This window comes from Canis lupus, chromosome 26, assembly GCF_048164855.1.
Source record: "Canis lupus baileyi chromosome 26, mCanLup2.hap1, whole genome shotgun sequence".
In the NCBI taxonomy this organism is placed as follows: Eukaryota; Metazoa; Chordata; class Mammalia; order Carnivora; family Canidae; genus Canis; species Canis lupus.
The window spans coordinates 44818285-44836229 of NC_132863.1; the positions used below are offsets into that span (position 1 = coordinate 44818285).

The 17945-nt window shown below is 54.0% G+C and overlaps 1 long non-coding RNA gene across 3 annotated transcripts; it reads left to right on the forward strand.

Moving 5' to 3' along the window:
* Window positions 1–4110: 4110 nt before the first annotated feature.
* LOC140617928 (uncharacterized) lies at window positions 4111–6006 on the forward strand. 3 transcript variants are annotated; one of them, XR_012018077.1, is made up of 5 exons: window positions 4111–4382; window positions 4704–4786; window positions 4907–5298; window positions 5589–5774; window positions 5857–6006. It is a non-coding gene; the product is annotated as an uncharacterized lncRNA (long non-coding RNA). The 3 variants fall into 3 exon arrangements; XR_012018078.1 differs by having other exon boundaries at window positions 5589–5742; XR_012018079.1 differs by lacking the exon at window positions 4704–4786 and having other exon boundaries at window positions 5206–5298.
* Window positions 6007–17945: the final 11939 nt, after the last annotated feature.

A 17945-nucleotide genomic window follows, 5' to 3' on the forward strand; every position in this document is an offset into this window, starting at 1 on the left:
GAGGACACTTCCCTGAGTACATGAAGGGACAAAGCCTGGATCCTGACCCTATTGTTGAGCATCTAAACCTGCCCTAAGAGCACATATACCTGTTTAAGTGGATAGGTAAATACTCTTAGGGTTGAGTTTCCTATTGCTCGCAGTCAAAAGCATTGCTAACGCAAGGCGTTGAGGAGCAGTCCGGGAGCACGAGAGCAGCGAGTGAAAGCAGAGGGGCTCTGAAGCAGCGCTGGGTGTGACAGGCTGGCGGAGAAGACAGAGGGCATTTTTTCCAGAAGCGCCTTGTGAGTTGTGGTCTGGACCCCTTAAATATCCTATGAAAATGGAAGTACCTTTTGCTTATTTAGCTGTGTGCTCTGACTAGCCCGTACGGAGCCTTACAGAGCAAGAGGTTATTTGGATTACATTTGAAACCATAACTTGGATTCTTTAAAAAAAAAAAAAAAATCAGGACTGAAGAAGGAGCTAGAACCCAAAAAAGTTTACATGGTGATGGTCACATGCCTTATGTCAGGCCTTTTTATTTGGAATGATTTAAGGGGTATGAAATCAGTTTACTGGCAAAGAGACTAGAGAAAGGACATTAATGTCAGAGGAAAATATGCAAAAAGTCGAAAACATAACTCTCGGAGAAGCGCACAGTGAGAACTCGTGAGAGTAGTCTTGTTCATGGCTAAGCAGGATGATGAGGTTGGTTCGGAAGCGGTAGGAGAGACCCATCAAAAAGATACAAAACCGGTTCATGTCTTGTGTCCCACGGAGCGGGGGGATAAACTGTGGTTATCTTTTCTATTGATCGCTAATCGGTTGTGTGTCTTCTGGAGGATCACTGTCAACTTCTCAATCTCCTATAGGTTAGCAGGTCACTATTCAAATGCGGGCTCAAAACAAGAGTCACGCAAAGTTGCATCAGAGAATCAGTTCGCTTTTTCTCCGGGCATGTTAGACATGTTCTGGTTCGATTCTGGAAGAGCACGTAATAATCTTTCCCCCTCATTCCCAAGTTTGATTAATATCTCAAGACCATAAAAGGGAAAATATATGGTGATGCTCTGGGGCTCGTCAAGCCCTGAGGTCTGGTGCCTTACCTTTCATACTCATATACATGTAGGCACACACACGTGCACACACCTGGGTAGGAGAATTCCTCCTGGGTTGGAGTGTAATCCTGTTAAAACCCAGGCCCCATGCTGCCCGCTGATACATGGGTCCAATTTGGTTGCTACAGGGACGCCTGGGTGGCTCAGCGGTTGGGTGGCTCAGTGATTGAGCATCTGTCTTCAGCTCAGGGCATGATCCTGGGGCCTGGGGATCGAGTCCCACGTCGGGCTCCCTGCATGGAGCCTGCTTCTCCCTCTGCTTGTGTCTCTGCCTCTCTTTGTGTGTCTCTCATGAATAAATAAATAAAATCTTAAAAAAAAAAAGGATTTCAAAACTTAAAAAAAAACATGTGGTTACTACAACCACAAGTCAATAGAAGGCAGTTGAGTCATTACTGGTGTCTCTCAAAGAACATCAGAGGGTCCCGTTCGTGACCAACAACATGACGATGCCGACCACAACCACTGGAGACCTCACCTTCTGAAAGCTCCAGGCTTCTTCAGACTCACTGCCTGTTGAGTTATAGGCTCCCTCCCGTCCACCAAATCCCTATTCTTTTCATGTAGACAAACTCGGCTTCTCTGGGCAGGGCCTCCCCTCTCCCCTCCTGCCTCTCCGGCCCTATTTCCGTCCACTGCCCGTCTGATTCTGCGTTACCAACTCTGGGACGTGGTTGGCAAGGGCTAGTCCTCGATTCAGGGACCAGAGGAGCAGGAGCCGCGTCAGGAGGCGAGCATCAGCTCGTAGTAATACATCCCACTTACTACGAATGGTGCCTGCAACCCTGAACCAAAGAAGGCTCGGGCGGAGAGACCCCTCTGTGCACTGCGCACGCACACAGACACACGGGCACGCATGTGTGCACACACGCACCGTGAAGCCCCAGGCTGCTTGGGGTCCATGGCCTCTCACTCCCACGGCCCTGGGAAGGGCCCTAATGATTCTGTGCTCCCAGTTTTATCTCCATCTTCTCAGCGAAGGCCTCCAACAGCGTCAGCATCAGGCCACTCAGAACGGCATCGGCCCCCTCCTTCTCCAATACCTGGGGAAGAGCTACTGTGATATGAGGCATTTGGGGGATTTCCACCAGCCCTGTCTTTTGGGGTGCACACGGCACCCGTTCCCGATGGCTCATCTTGCTCTGTCGCTGCCAGGCTATGTCCTGGTGGAGCTCTGGGGCCGCCCTCCATCCTGTAGTGACCAGGCCATTTCCCATCTGACGCTGGCGTGTGGCCCTGGGGGGCCCGACGGGGCCATCACAGGTCTAAATGACATCTTACTTACCCACCTCGCACTGTTTGACCTCCGCTTCCTGTCCCACAGCTGGGAGGCCCCGACAGCCGGATCCGGGCCCCGGCTCATGGGCCCTGTCACGGGCCTGACGTGCCTCCCAGCCTGCCCGAGCCCCCTGGGCCTCTGCCACTCACCGATTTGGGGAACTGGGGGCTTATCTTTAAAGAGCAGATGGAGAAGTTCTCATTTTTTTATTAGAGCCATCCAGTCTGCATGGAAAAAGTAATCTGCTGGCAGCTGCTAGAAAAGCTATTTTAAATGCATTTCCCTAGATCCTCAGCTGTCCAATGGGGCTGGGTTGCTCTCCCTCTCCTCTCCTGGAACACGGCCAAGGGCTGGTGTCCTGCTCGTAGCTGGGGGGCCTCCTGCACAGAGGGAGACCCGCCAAGTCTTTGCCAGTGTCGCCTGGTTCGTGGCTGTCAGCTTCCAGCTGGCATGAGGACCAGGTGCCTGGTGCCCGGAGCCCAGGACAGGCTCCCGTGGACACTCCGTGCCCACCGGCTGGGATCCTGGGAACGAGGGGAAACTAAGTGCTCCCTTTCAAGCCCACCCCCCCCCCCCCCGCCCATCCATGACCTGCACTGTCCTCCTTCCAATAAGCATCCTTTGAACTCTACCATCCCCAGGCACTGGCCTCCATGGCGATATTGCAGTAGCTGAGTGGATGAGGTCCTGTCCTCATGGGGCTCACCTTTGGTGTGGAGGAAGAGGGAGAAGCAGCCCACAAGTACACATGTGCATGGAGAAAGGGATCTCCAAGGGCTGTGTGGATGCAGCAAAGTAGGGTGATGGGATGGGTGATGGCTGCTGGTCCGGGAAGGCTATGTGAGCCTGGGGATCGGAGTGGGCCTCTCGGAGGAGGGACCAGCCAGCTGAGATGCAAAGGAGCTGGCCGTGTGACGACCCGGAGGGATGGGTTCCGTGCTGCAGGACCTGCACATGTACAGGCCCTGGGGTGCCCATGGCTCAGGAAGCCCAGAGTGGCTGGAGGAAGGTGACAGAGGTGGCGTGTGACAGATGAGGGCGGGCACGGGACAGGAACCTGGTATCACTCTGCAGAGACAGCCGAACCCGAGGGGACTTGGCCTGCCCGTGATGTGACAGAGATGGCTGGAAGCAGGCAGCGTGTGCAGGACGCGTGAGAGCCCTACTGGCAGGGCTGGAGAAGCGGGATGGTGGCTCTTAGTCTGGGCTCCCCAAGCACCGACCCTGACACAGACCAGGAAGCAGTTTCTCTGGGAGTACCTCCCAGGGAGCACGGGGCGGGGGGAGTGGGGCTGAGCAGGGAAGGGAGGACAGTGAGTGGAGGCCACTACTGTGGGCACCAGGTTCCCCTGCCCTGGCGACCCCGAGGGACTGTGCAGCTCAGGGGCCCCTGGGAGGAGGAGCCTGGTCTATGAGAGGTTATCCTCCTCCCAAGGGGCGAGGAACAGCCGGAGGGCTGATGAGAAAGGAGGAGGCTGGGGAAGGGGTGAGGCTCAGGATTCTAGGAGAGGTGGCCTGAGGAGGAAGCTGCAGGCCCGAGGTCTGCCTCCTGAGCCTCCTGAGCCCAGCCTCAGGGTCCCCGTACACTGCGTGCATTTCCCCCAGGGGACCCCAAGCCAACGAGGCCCAGGGCAGTGTTTGTTTAATAAATAATTAAAAGAAATAGCAAATCAAGAGAACCCAGGTCTAGGCTGCGTGCTCTTCAAACAAGACACACAGAGAGAGCCACCCTATCCTCCAGACAAGTGGTTCTCAACCCCTTTCTGGAGTGGTTGTCTCCCCAGGGGTGGGGGTGGGGCTGCAGCCAAGGGCCCGAGGCCAGGGACGCCGCCAAACATCCCACAACACACAGTGCGGCCCCCGCCAGAAAGAACAGCCAGCCCAAATGTCAATGGTGTGGTTGGGAAACGCCACTCTACTGGAAAGATGAATGTTCCAGAATGTTCCAGAAACACAGACTGGCCTCCTATCACCCGGAGACTGCTTGGCCTCGTGACCCCAGGGTAAGTCACCTGCTCTGTATGCCTCCCTCCGTCTACCTGCAGCCAGGACACTTCCCACCCATGGTTTTCTCCCCTGACTCTTTCCAGGGCAAACAGAACCCTTACAGGAATGAGGCTTTATAAATAAAGGCCCGATGTTATTTCACTGCCTCGAAATCCAAGGGAGGGGAAAAAGGTCACCTCCGGCCCAAGGCTGAAAGAGCTGCCTCATTTCTTTCTGGAAACAATCTGCTCTTAAGCCCTAGCCAGGAGGCCGAGCTCTGAGCATCCTGCCCCACAAGGTCAAATCCGTTTGAATGCGGCTGTCTCTCTTCTTCAAAGAGTTGGCAGTCCCGGCTCCCCGAGCGCAAGCCTTTTCAGGAGGCGCTCAGAGTGAGGAGGCGATTCAGCTGTTACCTGCACAGGTAACCTTCTTGGGAGGGAGTGCGATGTCTCCTCTCAAATAGATCTGAAAAGCCTCCGTCAGGCAACTCTTCCTAATTGTTCTGGCACTTTTCCCTGGCTTGCCGGGTTTTCATCTAAAGACGTCCCTGAAAGCCCAAGACAAAGCTGAGTCTCCCGGCCAACCTCACATTTGCTGACCCTGCGCTCAAGGACCACAGGCCTCGAGGGGTGGCTCTTGAACTGGGAGGATTTAAACCACATAAGGAAAGTATTAAACCCAAAGAATGCAATCATCTTGTCCCATCGGAGACACCCCGTCGATATTTGTACGCAGATAAATCATGCGTTGGCCAGAAGGATGGGTAAGGGTGGGAAGCAACGATAAATCATCGTGTATTTCTCCTTAACCCTTGTGTTCTTGAGCAAACTGTCTCCCCAGGCTCTGTCACCAGCATTGGCAGCTGAGGCAGCAAATCCCAGCCTTCTTTCCAGGGCTTCTGTGTAAGCTCTGCTGGAACTTCTAAATGCCCGGGTAGGGACTGACTTCTAAAATGCTCACCCCATTTAGCCTATGTGTGTTGGGAATGACTGAGTGGGGGTGAGGGTGTCCATCGTGGGTCAAGGGCCCCACCGCTGGGGTCCAGTGGCCTGGATTAGAGTCTGGCTCCTGGTTAGGCACCTGCTGTCTTGAGGCACTTAGGCAAGTGAGAGGGAGCCAGGTAAGAGGCTTGACAGCCTGGACACTTAGATGCAGAAAGAACAGAGCAGGAACCAGGGCTCCCATGCAACAGGTTTCAAATCCTGGCTGTACCCCTCTCTTAGGTGTGCAACCCTGATCACAGGACAGCTGCTCTGAGGCTCCGTGTCCTCATCTGTGAGACGGGGATCAGCCCTTCGGCTCGGCGACCTCATGCCTGCAAGAGTCCGCTCCACAGGCCTGTCCAAATACGCGACTGTGGGGCCGAAGCCCTGGTCTGTAAGCAACGGGGATGCATTCGCAGGATGGAGGTGTGAGATGCATTCCCGAGAGGCATTTTATTTCTGTTGGATGATGAAATGATAACCAAGGGTACTTTATGTCTCTCTCCAGGCTGCTGAGAAAACACGTTGTACCTAGAAAAAGTTGGCCTCGAGGGCCTGGGAGATGGAGTCCAGACCCACTTCCTGTCCTGAGTGGGTCCCTTGCATCCTCTGCTCCTGATGGTCACAGCTTTCAAATAAAAAGACTGAAAAAAAAAAATAGGATCTACTTAGTTGGGGTTTTGAGGGTTTTTTGTTTGTCTGTTTGTTTGTTTTAAAGATTTTATCTATTTATTCATGAGAGACACACAGAGAGAGGCAGAGACACAGGCAGAAGGAGAAGCAGGCTCCATGCAGGGAGCCCGATGCGGGACTTGATCCCAGGACCCCGGGTCACACCCTGAGCCGAAGGCAGATGCTCGACTGCTGAGCCACCTGGGCATCTCCGGGGAGATCTTGAGTTTTGGTGACTTGATCTGGAGAAGCCCCCACCTGCACCCCGTGACCCAGCTTAAGGGGGTGGTGTGGGGCCAGTCGGTCACCTAGCAAAGGACAGCCAAAAGGAGTCATGGGCTTAAAAAAAAAAAAAAAAAAAAGGAGTCGTGGGCTTGAACACAGGAAGAACATGAGGCCCGGAGAGGGAGGACAGGCCCACGCTCACCCCACAAGCCAGGGTGCTGCCAGACTGCAGCCACGTATATGAAGATGGATTATTCCTGTATGTTCTGCGATCATTCATTGGTTCGCTCGCTCATTCTATGGAGGTGAGGGTGGGAGCGACAGCCCTGGTGGGCCTGTGACCCCACCTGTGACTCAGCCACTCATGCCAGGAGCCACAGGGATAAAGCATAACGGCTGTCCCCCTCTGCCACTGTGCTACGTTGGAGTGAACCCCCCCACGGCCCGGCCTTCCCCTTGGGAAGTGTGTGCAGGTCTCCTTGGGGTCTCCTGCCTGCCAGCCTGAGCTGGCCCCCCATGGTTTCCCCTTTCCACATTGCTTCCAAGATGAGGTCACTTCTTGTTTCAGCTCATCTTGAAAGGAGTCCTTTCTTTTAAAACGTTGGTGCTCCCACCTTCCTTTTGCCTGCTCTGACCTCCCGGGGGAAGGGCCAGGTCTCAGCCCCTTTCTCACGGCCTCAAGCCAGCGGAGGGACAGGACCGCCTGTCTGCCGGGTGGCCGAGCGCAGAGGGCCACAAGTGTGCATCACACCTCGCCGTGCCCCCCCCGGCAAACACGACCTGCGGGCCAGGTATGGGTCCACGTGCAGGGGACACCGCAGGAACTGACCGCACAGGTACACCTCCATCTGGCCACCTTCCGGCCTCCATTCCCTGGGGTCAGACAGCCCTGCTTTGACGAGCCAGCACAACCTCCAGATGGAGCGGGTCCGAGGCCTCGCTCTGGGTGGAATCCTGTGCTCCTCTCCACTCGTGGACAGTTTTCCGTCGAATGTGGATCTCTCGGATTTGACCTACGACAGGATGGCAGCAGAGAGCTCACCCGGGATGGCCTGGCTAAGGAGGACCCCTCAAGTCTCCCAAGCTGTGGGAGGACAGGAGATTGATATTTAGGGAAAGGCCGACTGTGTGGAACCCAACACTCATCCTGGTGCCTCTCATTGGGCCCGAGAAGGCCTTACACTCTATCCTCCATCGCTTTTCTCAAAATTACTCTTCCGACTTTGATATACATCCTTCCTCCCGATGCCTTCTTGGTTCTCTTTACCCAGTGCTGTTGCATGACGGGACAGCGGAGGGGGACCCCAGTCACAACACCTGCTAGAAGCCTGTTACCGCGCCACGCGTATTTTCATGAATTATTTAGTTTAACCTTCCCATCGGCCTTGAGGGATTTTATTATAATCTCCATCATACACGTGGACCGCTGTGTGATCGTCATGCGGCACTTACCGCTGTCGGAAACGTTCCTGCTTTTTTATTTGACCTCCTCTTGTCATCTGTTTCCTCGGCTAGACCGTGGTAGGCTCCTTGAGGGCAAGTGTCCTATCTTTTTCCTGGCTGCGTCTCCAAATCTAGAACAGTGCCTGGCACGAAGGCAGTTCTCAGTAAAGATCAGATGAGTGCAACAGGGTGAAGGAGAGCTAGAGGGTCATACCCAGGCTTCTCTAGCTGAGACGAACGTGGTAGCGCCGTGTGCCCCTAACTCTTCTCTCTATCCCTCTCTCTCTCTCCATTCTCCCCACTGGAGCCCTTGAACCTGTGGTTCTCAGCCCTGCTTGCACATGAGCACCACCTGGGGAGGTTTGAAAACCCACTGCTCCTCAGACCACGTCCTATCCACAGAGTCAGTCTTGTCGGGTGGGTCCCAGGCACCCACGCTTTCAAAGCTCCCCAGGTGATTCCAACCTGGGGCGAGGGCTGAGGACCAGTGACTCACACTTCCACTGTTGAAAGTGTCGTCATGGGTGACCTGCTTCCCTGGGCTCATTCCCCAAAAGTACCCACGAACGAATCCATCAGCTCTGCCGAGATGCCCTCCTGCAACTTTACCAACGGGGAGAAGGACCCTGGAGGAGGTAAAGCCCCGTCTCCTTTCAGGAGGCCAAACCTCATCCCGGCGCTTCCCTATTTATAGACCCTTCCAGGGCCATAGAGGCATCTTTATGTATCTAGGGCTTTTCAGTATTCTAGAAATATTGAAACCTGGGCATGGACGGGAAGCTCTGGAGCACAGGCGGGGAGGGAGGGTGGAGTAGCCTGGAAGGATGCTCTTTCGGTTGGGAAAACAAAGGCCCAAGCCGTTCCCCACGCCTTCCTCATGAGTGGCAGGTCTGGCGTGAGCAAGGGTTTGTGTCCAGAATGGGCTGAAAGTTCCTGCACATGGTAAAAGCTGCCACTTGCCAAGCGGGTTGGAGGCTGTGCTGAGCGCTGCCAGAGCAGCATCACGGAAACAGCCTCCCCATCATCACCGGCTGACGGGCGAGGACGCTGAGGCTGGAGCAAGTCCATCTCACACGGGCCGGGAGCCGCCGTACACATTCCAGCCTGGCTCTCTGACACAGAGCCTGCTCTTGAAACCTGCTCCGCTCAGAGGGTCCAGGGGGTGGGCTCTTCCATTCGGCAGCATCTCTGGCCTCTACCCTCTAGGTGCCTGGAGCACCTCCCACCCGGGTGTGACAACCCGACCTGTCTCCAGACATTGCTGAGTGCCACTGGGGGCGGGACAGGATGGCCCCCTGGGGAGGGACTGGTGTAGATAGACTGTCTCGGGACACCCTGGTCTCATTGGTCTTGGGGGGCCTTTACTGGCCTAAAGCAGCCACCCCACTGCTGCCTACTGGGCTGAAGAGCACAGTGTCACTGTTCCTGGCACCACCACCCCCACCGGCTCCCTGCAGCTAGCTCTTCCCATTTCTTGCTGGCCTCACAGTACTGTCCACAGCCAACGGGCAGAAGGAGGAGATAAGCACTGCTCTGAGGACCCCCCACATCTCCCCGGCTGCTCTGCCCCTGGCTCGGCACTCCCCGCCCCTGCCCCTCCAGAACACGCCCCCATCGCTGGTGCTCCCATGCTCTGGACAGGGCGTCCTGCTCCCCTAATTTCCCCCGTGGCTTCTGGCTCTCCTCCCAAACCGTGGCTCCGGGACAGCACTGTCCACCTGTTTCTCTGCTGAGCGTGGGGTCTGTACGCGGGAGGCCCTCTGCCAAGGTTTTTCAGTGGATGCGCTAAGGAGAGAGGGGAAAGGACCACTTTGAAGGCTCGTGCCCCCGGAGCACATGTTGGCCTTTGTCCAGGGCAGGTGGGCGAGCCTGACGGTTGTGCGGCAGGGATGCCTCTTTATCGGGGTTCTATCGGGGGGTTACGGTGTAAACGTTCAGCAGTCAAGGTTTGAGTGACAATTTGCACTTTGGCAAGGCCAGGCGGGTGTGACGACCAGAGGCCGGAGGGTCCCTGAGGGTTGGCTTCATTCCTTCTGGCCTCCTCCCGGCCCATCTACGCAGATGATGTCCCGAGGCCAGCCCTAGAGGATGCCCTGGCTTTGGGCTTAGCCACCTAGACCCATGGTGCTATTTTCTGACTTGAAGAAGATGGGGGGTCGGGGTTCATAACTGGTGAGTGGCCCAGCCAGTGTGAGAAACAACTCACTTGTGGGCACTCCTGTCCCAGCCCCTCCAGGCTCCAGAAAATGTCTTCAGATTCATCCCCAACAACAGGCTGGGTCAAGCGTAGGGGAGGCCAGTGGGGCCACCTCCCCTGGCCTCGGTTTGTGCATCTGGCAAGTGTGGTAATCTTTCCCCCAACACATATGCACACACACATACGCATCTGCATGCATAGCCAGGCACACGTACACACGTACACGCAGGCAAAAGCACACACTTACACACACACAGAGTAGGCTCGAGCCTGGCGGTGGCTGGCACACTTGCTGTCTAGACAGGGCCGGGAGCTGAATGGTCTCCTGTGGGAGGCAGGCAGCTGGGAGCTGCACACATGCACGCACACCCATGCACACGCGAGCACACGGGGAGGGTTTAGCGATGCTTCATTAATTGACGATCACTGTCAGATGCAAGTCCAGAGCATTGAGGGCTGGACGATCATTCCTGCTCTTTGGATCCCCAGCATTAAATCATCATTGGAGTTAAGGAAAACGTGGCCCTCGGTGCTCGTCCTCGCCCCTTCCTTGGTGGGGGTGCCAGTCCGCAGGCCGGGGCGCTCCTCCCGCCTGCCGCTCTGCAGGTAGCTGGCAGCCAGCCCGAGGTCCGGATTCCGGGCCGCGAGGGTCTCCTTCGCAGCCCCCAGAGGCCGTCTCAGACAGACAGGAAGGAGGGGACGGGCGGGCGGCTGCCAGAGCCGCCGGCTGCTCCCTTAAAATATTCCAGTCACATCGCCGACGGCGAAGCCGTAACCCGGGTGCATTGTAACAGAGGGAGAATTTCATTTTGTTTTTGAAATGCTGTTATTACACACTCGGGAAACCCACAAAGGCACCTTGGCAGGACAGGATCAAATAAATACCTGAACTCAGAGGCGGCAACATTTACTTAGCAAATGACATTTTAATGCTGTGAGTCGAATTTACATACTAATTAAAATTTCCCTTTAAAACATGGAGACTTTTGGCCTCTCCGCCTACCCACAGTGACAAAGATTAAAAGATTTTTTATTACGTCCTGTCAAACAGAGCTCACTGGGAACGGTGGGCGCGCGGCCACACCACCCCCGATCGCCTCCCGGGCACCTCCAGCCTCCTGGCCTCCACCTGCCGCCTGCCTGCCGGGCTGGGGTCCAGGACCCTGCTCCTTTGAGCTCTCAGGAGCTGAGATGGGTGCAGGGAGAGACTATCTGGCTCAATGTCTGGTTCAGTGCTGCCAGGGAACATGTTCCTGGTCTTTGGTGGTCCTGGCACAACTTTTTAAAAAATGCAATAGCCACCCTGCAGGGGAGACACTGGAGGTTTTATTTTGTTTCAGCCGGTAACCAGGCTGCTGCACCTGGCGAGTGGGAGAGGGCGCTGGCATATCCAAGGGTGTCCCTTCTCTGTTTGCCTTCCCTCCCAAGGTTCCTGCTGACTGCAAGGTGCGGTTCTTTGAGCAGCAGCCCCTTCCAAGCACTGGACATATATGGGGTCCCCGATGGAGCCCCGTTTCCACCGGAGGCCACCCTGACCTTCTATCCGCTCATGTGCCAGAAATGCCTCCTTTCTTGCCTGTTCTGGGGCTACCCCTGACACCCTGCTCAGTCATTTGATGAATATGTATTAAATACCTAGAGTGGTCAAGCAGCATCCCAGGAAGACTGGCAAGAGCCCTGCGGCCTGGAAGCTTGCCCGTCAGCCAGGGAGACAGACGTTATCCCAACAGGACAATTCCGGAGAACAGCAAGTACTCTGATGACCGCAGGAATCGGTGCGTGAGTCCTGGCCCAGGCTCACACTCTCTGTCTCCCTGCATATTAACTCGGTCAGGCCTCACAACAACAACTCACGGGGCAACTCACATCCCACATGACCACCCCTGTCATTTCGCAGATGAGGAGACAGAGGCATGGGTACTTTAAGTAACTTGCCCAAAGCCACACAGCGCCTTGGTGGCAAAGTACACGCTGAACTCACCAAATTGAGCCCCAAAATGCGTCTTTGACTCCCTCCCATAGGTACTCAAGGAAAATAAAGCAGGTTGTCCGTAGAGTGAGCGGCTGAACAATAGGTCTGCTTTATTTCCTCTGAGTTATTATTATTTTAGGTAAACCTTGCTCCGTCTGGCTTCTTTCACGCAACTGTACATGCACGACATTCCTCCGTGGTGCGGGGCGTGAGCCCGAAGTTCACCATAACGCACTCTTTCTACGGGGGCACACATCGCGTCGCTGTCGGCGTGGGGCTGTCACAGCCAGAGCCCTTGTGCGTGGCTTCTGTGCCATATGGACGTGTATCTGTTGGGTCTCCACCCAGGACTGGAACGGACGGATCCTAAGAAATACGTACGTTCAGTTTTATTGCCAAAGCGTTCGGCCAAGTTGAGCCAGTTTACACTCACATCAGCAAGCAATTACTCCACACTTTAGCCCACACCTGGTGTTGCCTTGAGTTTTCAGTTTTAGTAACTCTGGTTGGCGTGTAGACTACGTTACTCTTACGTTACTTTATTTTGTGTTACCCTAATGCATAATGAGATATTGACTGGCAGCTGGAATGTTCCCTTTTTGTGGAGTATCTTCTTTCTTGTTTTTTTTTTTTTTTTTCTTGCTGTTTTGTAGGAGTTTGTTATATATTCCGAATATCCAAGTCCTTTGTTGAATGTCCGTGCTGGGACTATCCTGTCCTACCCTGTGGCCTGTAGGTTCCTCTCTCACTGGTTTCTCTGGCTAGATAGATGGTCTTAATTTTAACTTTATTTTAAAATAGTTTATGGGACGCCTGGGTGGCTCAGCAGTTGAGCATCTACCTTCGGCCCGGGGCATGATCCTGGGGTCCCCGGGTTCGAGTCCTACATCGGGCTCCCTGCATGGAGCCTGCTTCTCCCTCTGCCTGTGTCTCTGCCTCTCTGTGTGTGTGTCTCTCTCATGAATAAATAAATAAAATATTTTAAAAATATAAAAATAAAATAGTTTAGCACTCTTTTCTCTTTGGCCAGTGCTTTTTTGTGTCCTGCTTTGAGAATTCTTTACTTACCCCAAGACATAAACATCACTTCCCCTGTTTCTGTTTTGAAGCATTATGCTTTTGACTTTACATTTATAAAGACTCTTGGAATTTGCTTTTTGCATATGATGTGAGGGAGGAGTCAGAGAAGGCCAGAGCCCACGCTGGGCCAGGGGCAGGTCAGCATGGATTACAGTGAGGGCAGCAGAGAGAAAGCAGGCTCTCCCTTGAAAGCCCTGGAAGCCACTGAAGGAAGAGCGGGCAAGACATGGCTAAATGAAGTTTAGACAAGATGGCCTGAACTTCTGGGTGGACAGCAGTGTGAGATCAAAGGATCTGGAACATTTGCACACCAGCAGGCAGCCCTCAGGCACTTGTGAGCACATCAAGCCTATGTCCTATTTGACCCACTGGTGACCCATCCTCCCCTAGGACCCTCCTGGGCCTCCCTGACCCTGGTTCTCTCCTCTCCTTCTCCACCCTAGGAGGGCTCAGCCTGGTCCCTTCTGGGGACCCATGCACACACTGTCCCACCTCTGCTCTGTCCTGAAAAACCAGTTAACCCCTTACTCCAGTATCTTAGGATTCACCTGAACCCTTTCCTCAGTCTCTTGCCTGCTTCCTAAAGTCCCTCTCTCACTCCTGACTATTTTTACTGACCCAGCAGCTGACTTCTCTTCCCTGAAGGAAACAATCAATCTGCCATGAGGGAGGTGGAGTGCCTCCCTCTCCAGGTGGTATCAGCCCCATGCCCAATATGTACCCATCCATGAAGTTGCCCGAAGATGTTCCCCTAGGGACTCAGTCTGAGAAGGGTGTCAGTGGGACCCCTGTGGAAGCTGCCAGCAAGTGTTAGATGCTGAGACTCTATGCATCTGGCCCATATGCCTGTGATGCATCTCCATGGAAGGAGCTGGGGGCCGCAAGTCCCAACTGCCTTTCCACCTGCAGATGAGACCCTCACAGCCTCGCTTCAGAGGAGGGGCCACTTCTGTTCAACCAAGAGACATGTCACAGTAATAGACATCCAGAACGGGGTCCTCTGCTTTGGCCAAAAAGACAAAGCCTTCAACCATTAAAATAATTTCACATCCATCCCCATCTGGTCTCACCTCTAGCATCCTCCCATGGAAGGTGAGCTCCAGACTGGGACCATGTGCTAGAAAGGAATGTAGGTTTTCTGGTCTCAGAGCACTCTCCCCACACCACCCCCAACACGCACACAATCCAGAATACTCCATTCCTCCTGAACATAGTTTTCTTGATTGCTGTTCTTAAAAATATAGGTCTTGCATTAGGGATTAGAATTTTCCAGCAGTCACATGGATAATGAGAACCAGCTGAGAGTCTGTTTTGGAAAAATTAAAGACCACAAGGAAAGGCTCTCCAAAACACAAAACCAAAAGAATGTTCCTGTCCCATAAGTCAGATACCCACGGATATGCTGTTTATCTGTTTGTTTTTACTTAGAGGAGTGCTTTAGAAGAGCAAGCTCTCTCGTGGGAGGATTTGCAAATGTGATGAGTGGGGGCAGATGTAGCATTGTTTAAGTGTCTGAAAGTATTGTCTTCTCTGTCAAAGCTGTGGAGCCCTGTTCTGGTTGTCTGTTGCTGCATAACAAATTATCCCAAGCATCATGGCTTCAAACAGCAACTTATTATTATGTACTAGCATTCTGTGGGTCAAGTGAATAAGGTGCAGTGGGGATGCACATGGCTAGGACCTGGGCTGGGCTAACTCAAATGGCTGGGAGCTGGCCCAGCATCTCACCCTTGCTCTCTCTGCATGACTCCAGGTAGATAGCTTGGGCTTCTTCATAGCATGGTGGCCTCACGGAGTGGCTCAGAGCTCCATAAGGAAGAAGGTGGGAGCTGGCCATCCCCTTGGAAGCAAGGTCTGGAGCTAACAAAGCATCTTTTTTTCACCCAAGTGGTCAAGCCAGTCACAGACCAGCCCAGATTCAAGTGGGGGCAACATGGACTTAACCTTCCGTGAAAGGAAAGTTAGATCATTTGTAACCATCTTTGGTTACCACAACCCTAAACCTTATGGTACCTGGGAACTTCAAGGCTTGAAATTCCAAATGACAAGAATCAAACCAAAAATAAATAGGATGTTCCAGGTGGATCAAAGAAATAGAAAGTAGAAAATGCAACACGTTGCTGCTCTAGGTCTTAGGGGAAAATCAAAGCCATTTATTCACACAAGCTTTTGCTTATTCACCCATTTGTTCAATAAAGGGAAGACTTACTATGTGCAAGGCACTGTCCCAGGTGCTGGACATACAACAAACAAGCCAGACAGGCCCGCCTTGCTATCACAGAATTTACAAACAATTGTCAGGAGGGGAAGACATTAAACACATAATTACAAAAATCTTTAACTAACGAAAGGCAACATCATGGAATCCTAAAAACATAGTACCCAGGCAGGAGGGTCAGAAGAGGTTCTTCCGAAGGAAGGCTGTGGACATAAAATGGATGTAAAGAACCAGCTGGAGTTTTCTGGGTGAAGGAAGGTGAGGGAAGAGGGACATTCCCAGCACAGGAAGCAGCCGGTGCAAACACTCAGAAGCAGAAGGACAGGGAGGAGACCAAGTGACCAGAGCACCAGAGCACAAGAGGGGAGTAAGGTGGACCGGATGTGTCTTGGACCTGACTGTGCAGCTTGCTAAGGATTTTGTCCCATCACAGGGACGATGGTAAGCTCTTGGGAGATTTTAAGTGAAGAGGGACCTGGCCAGATGTGGGTCCTCTAAGCTCACCCTGAGGGCTCGGGGAAGAAGCTAGGAGACCAGGGAGGGATTGGCAAGAGTTGTCCAGGTGGAAGGCAGCAGGGACTTGCTCCAGGCAGGTGGGCTGGAAGTGGAGCACATTCAGAAGGTAGAACTGACTGTCCTTGGTGACGACACAGAGCCTGGTCATGGGAGGGTCGCTATTAATATGGATGGAAATAGAGGACAAATGAGTGAATAATGGACCGGGTGTCAGTCATGAGGTAGAGGCTTCAAGGTGGACCCCCGGGTGAGGAGTTTGAGCTCTGAAGTGGGTTTTGGACCTGTGGGTGAAGCAGCGCAGCAGGAGAGAAAAGAGGGAGAGTGAGGTCACTTTAGACTCAGTGAGCTTCTGGTGTCCAAGGAGCATCCACCTCTCCCTTCTTGGATGAGGCTCTCTCTCGGGGGTCCGGGGGGTCACTAGGTGCTTTGTTTCTGGGCACCAGCCCTGGGACGGAGCCAGTCCCCTCTTTAAGCCGGGCAGCGGGCCAGAGCACGACTCCCCTCAGAAGGCGGGCTCTGTCCTAGGAGAATGAGCAGCAGAGGAGGTGGAGAGGAGGCTGCGGCCCACCCCAAGGGCCAGACCAGCGCTTTGATGTTTCCCAAAGGGAGCTGGGACTCCAGCCCCCATGTCTGATGATGCCAGTCTCAACAGGGTGCACGCCCAGCCCTGGGCCTCCAGCCTTAATTATATCCGAGACTGTTTACAGTGTGTAATTATTGCCATTAATTGACTGTGGGAGGCCACACTTCTCCCCTGCAGCCAGCTTTCTGACACTGTAATCCCCCATCCTGCATGCCGGCCTGCAGCGGCAGGAAGGGAAGGTAGCTGGATTCTGGCTTTATTCTATTACCAGCATATATTTATTTCTGTGATTTTCTAGAAAGAGATAAGCCAACACAAAGAAACGCACACACGCACATACACGCACAGCAACAAACTCCAAATCATTGCTGGAATCTGTATTCTAAGTGTAAACAGTTATTTCTGCATCTCACACAGATGCCTGCGCTCCATCCCTTCATGCCTGTCTAGCCCCTCTTTCTCCCTCTAGATGTGTCACGATTCGTGAGCCTGTTAGTTTTCTCAGCTGACAAGAGGAAGGACAGTAGTACCCACCTCAGAGGGTTGCCACGAAAGTTCAGTGACTCAAACGTTCATGCAGTTTCTGGGGTGTGAGTCCTCACGTGCAGGGACACCAGGTTGTCACAGACACGTCCCGTCTTCTGAGTCCCTCTTGGGGACTGATCCACGCTGACTGGCCTTTGAACTTGGGGCATGCACATCCAAGAGGTGTACGACGGCGCAGGTACTCTGGGCGCCCAGTGGAGAAGTGAGTCCAGGATAACAGACAGTTTTCCCATTTGGGTTCAGTTCCTCAATGGTTACACAGCAAAACAGGTGCAGAATGAGCTGAGCGGACCCCAGACCGTCATCAGTGTGTCCCCCTCACACCTGCACTTGTAGAAGCTCCTACCTTGATGGGAAGTCAGTGTGTATGTATCTCCGTGCCCTGAAGGAGCACTCTGCAAAGGGGAAGGTGAGACTGGGGGTTACACAGTGGGGAGGTGGGGAGGCTTGCAGTGGGGAGGCCTGCAGGCGGGGAGGCCAGGACTGGAACTGGGCCTTTGCCCTCCTAGTCCAGTGCTCCTTCCACTGGAGCAGCCACATCAAGCCCAGGGGATAGACACCATGTGCTTTTACTATGAGTATGCCCACACATAAGCTGAGGTGTCCCCAAAATAGACCCCGGGGAGGAGGACGCTCCTCACCTAGGCGCTTGCAGTCTCCTGGGCTGCCAGGCTCTGGCTGGAGAGCCCTCCTGGGAACCCCAGGACCTGCTGCTGTGCAGATGGCCGATGGCTAGGTCACTTGCAGGAGCGCCCTAAGAGGGAGTTCTGGGGCTGAAACGATTCGCTTCAAACCCACTGTGCTGCCTGCATGGACATAGGCCAGTGACCCAGCCTCATTCCACCTCTGAGGTCACGCAGGCTCCCAAGCAGATCCTGAGCTCTGCATGCAAGTGCTGGATTAAGGAAGGGCTCTGGGAGGTGTGAGCTCACACATAGCCCCAACCCCGCCCAACACCCCAGCAGGTCTGGAGTAGAAGCTATTGCTCTGCTTGTCCTCACTGCAGCCAAGAAAGCTGGGCTTTCAACACCCCAACACCCACCAGTCCCCTGGGGACGGTCACTCGGGGAGGCTGGTCCATGAAAACCCTGGGCTCCTGCAGGTCTCCAAGAGTATGGGTGCAGGCAGAGCGGAGGGCGGGGGTG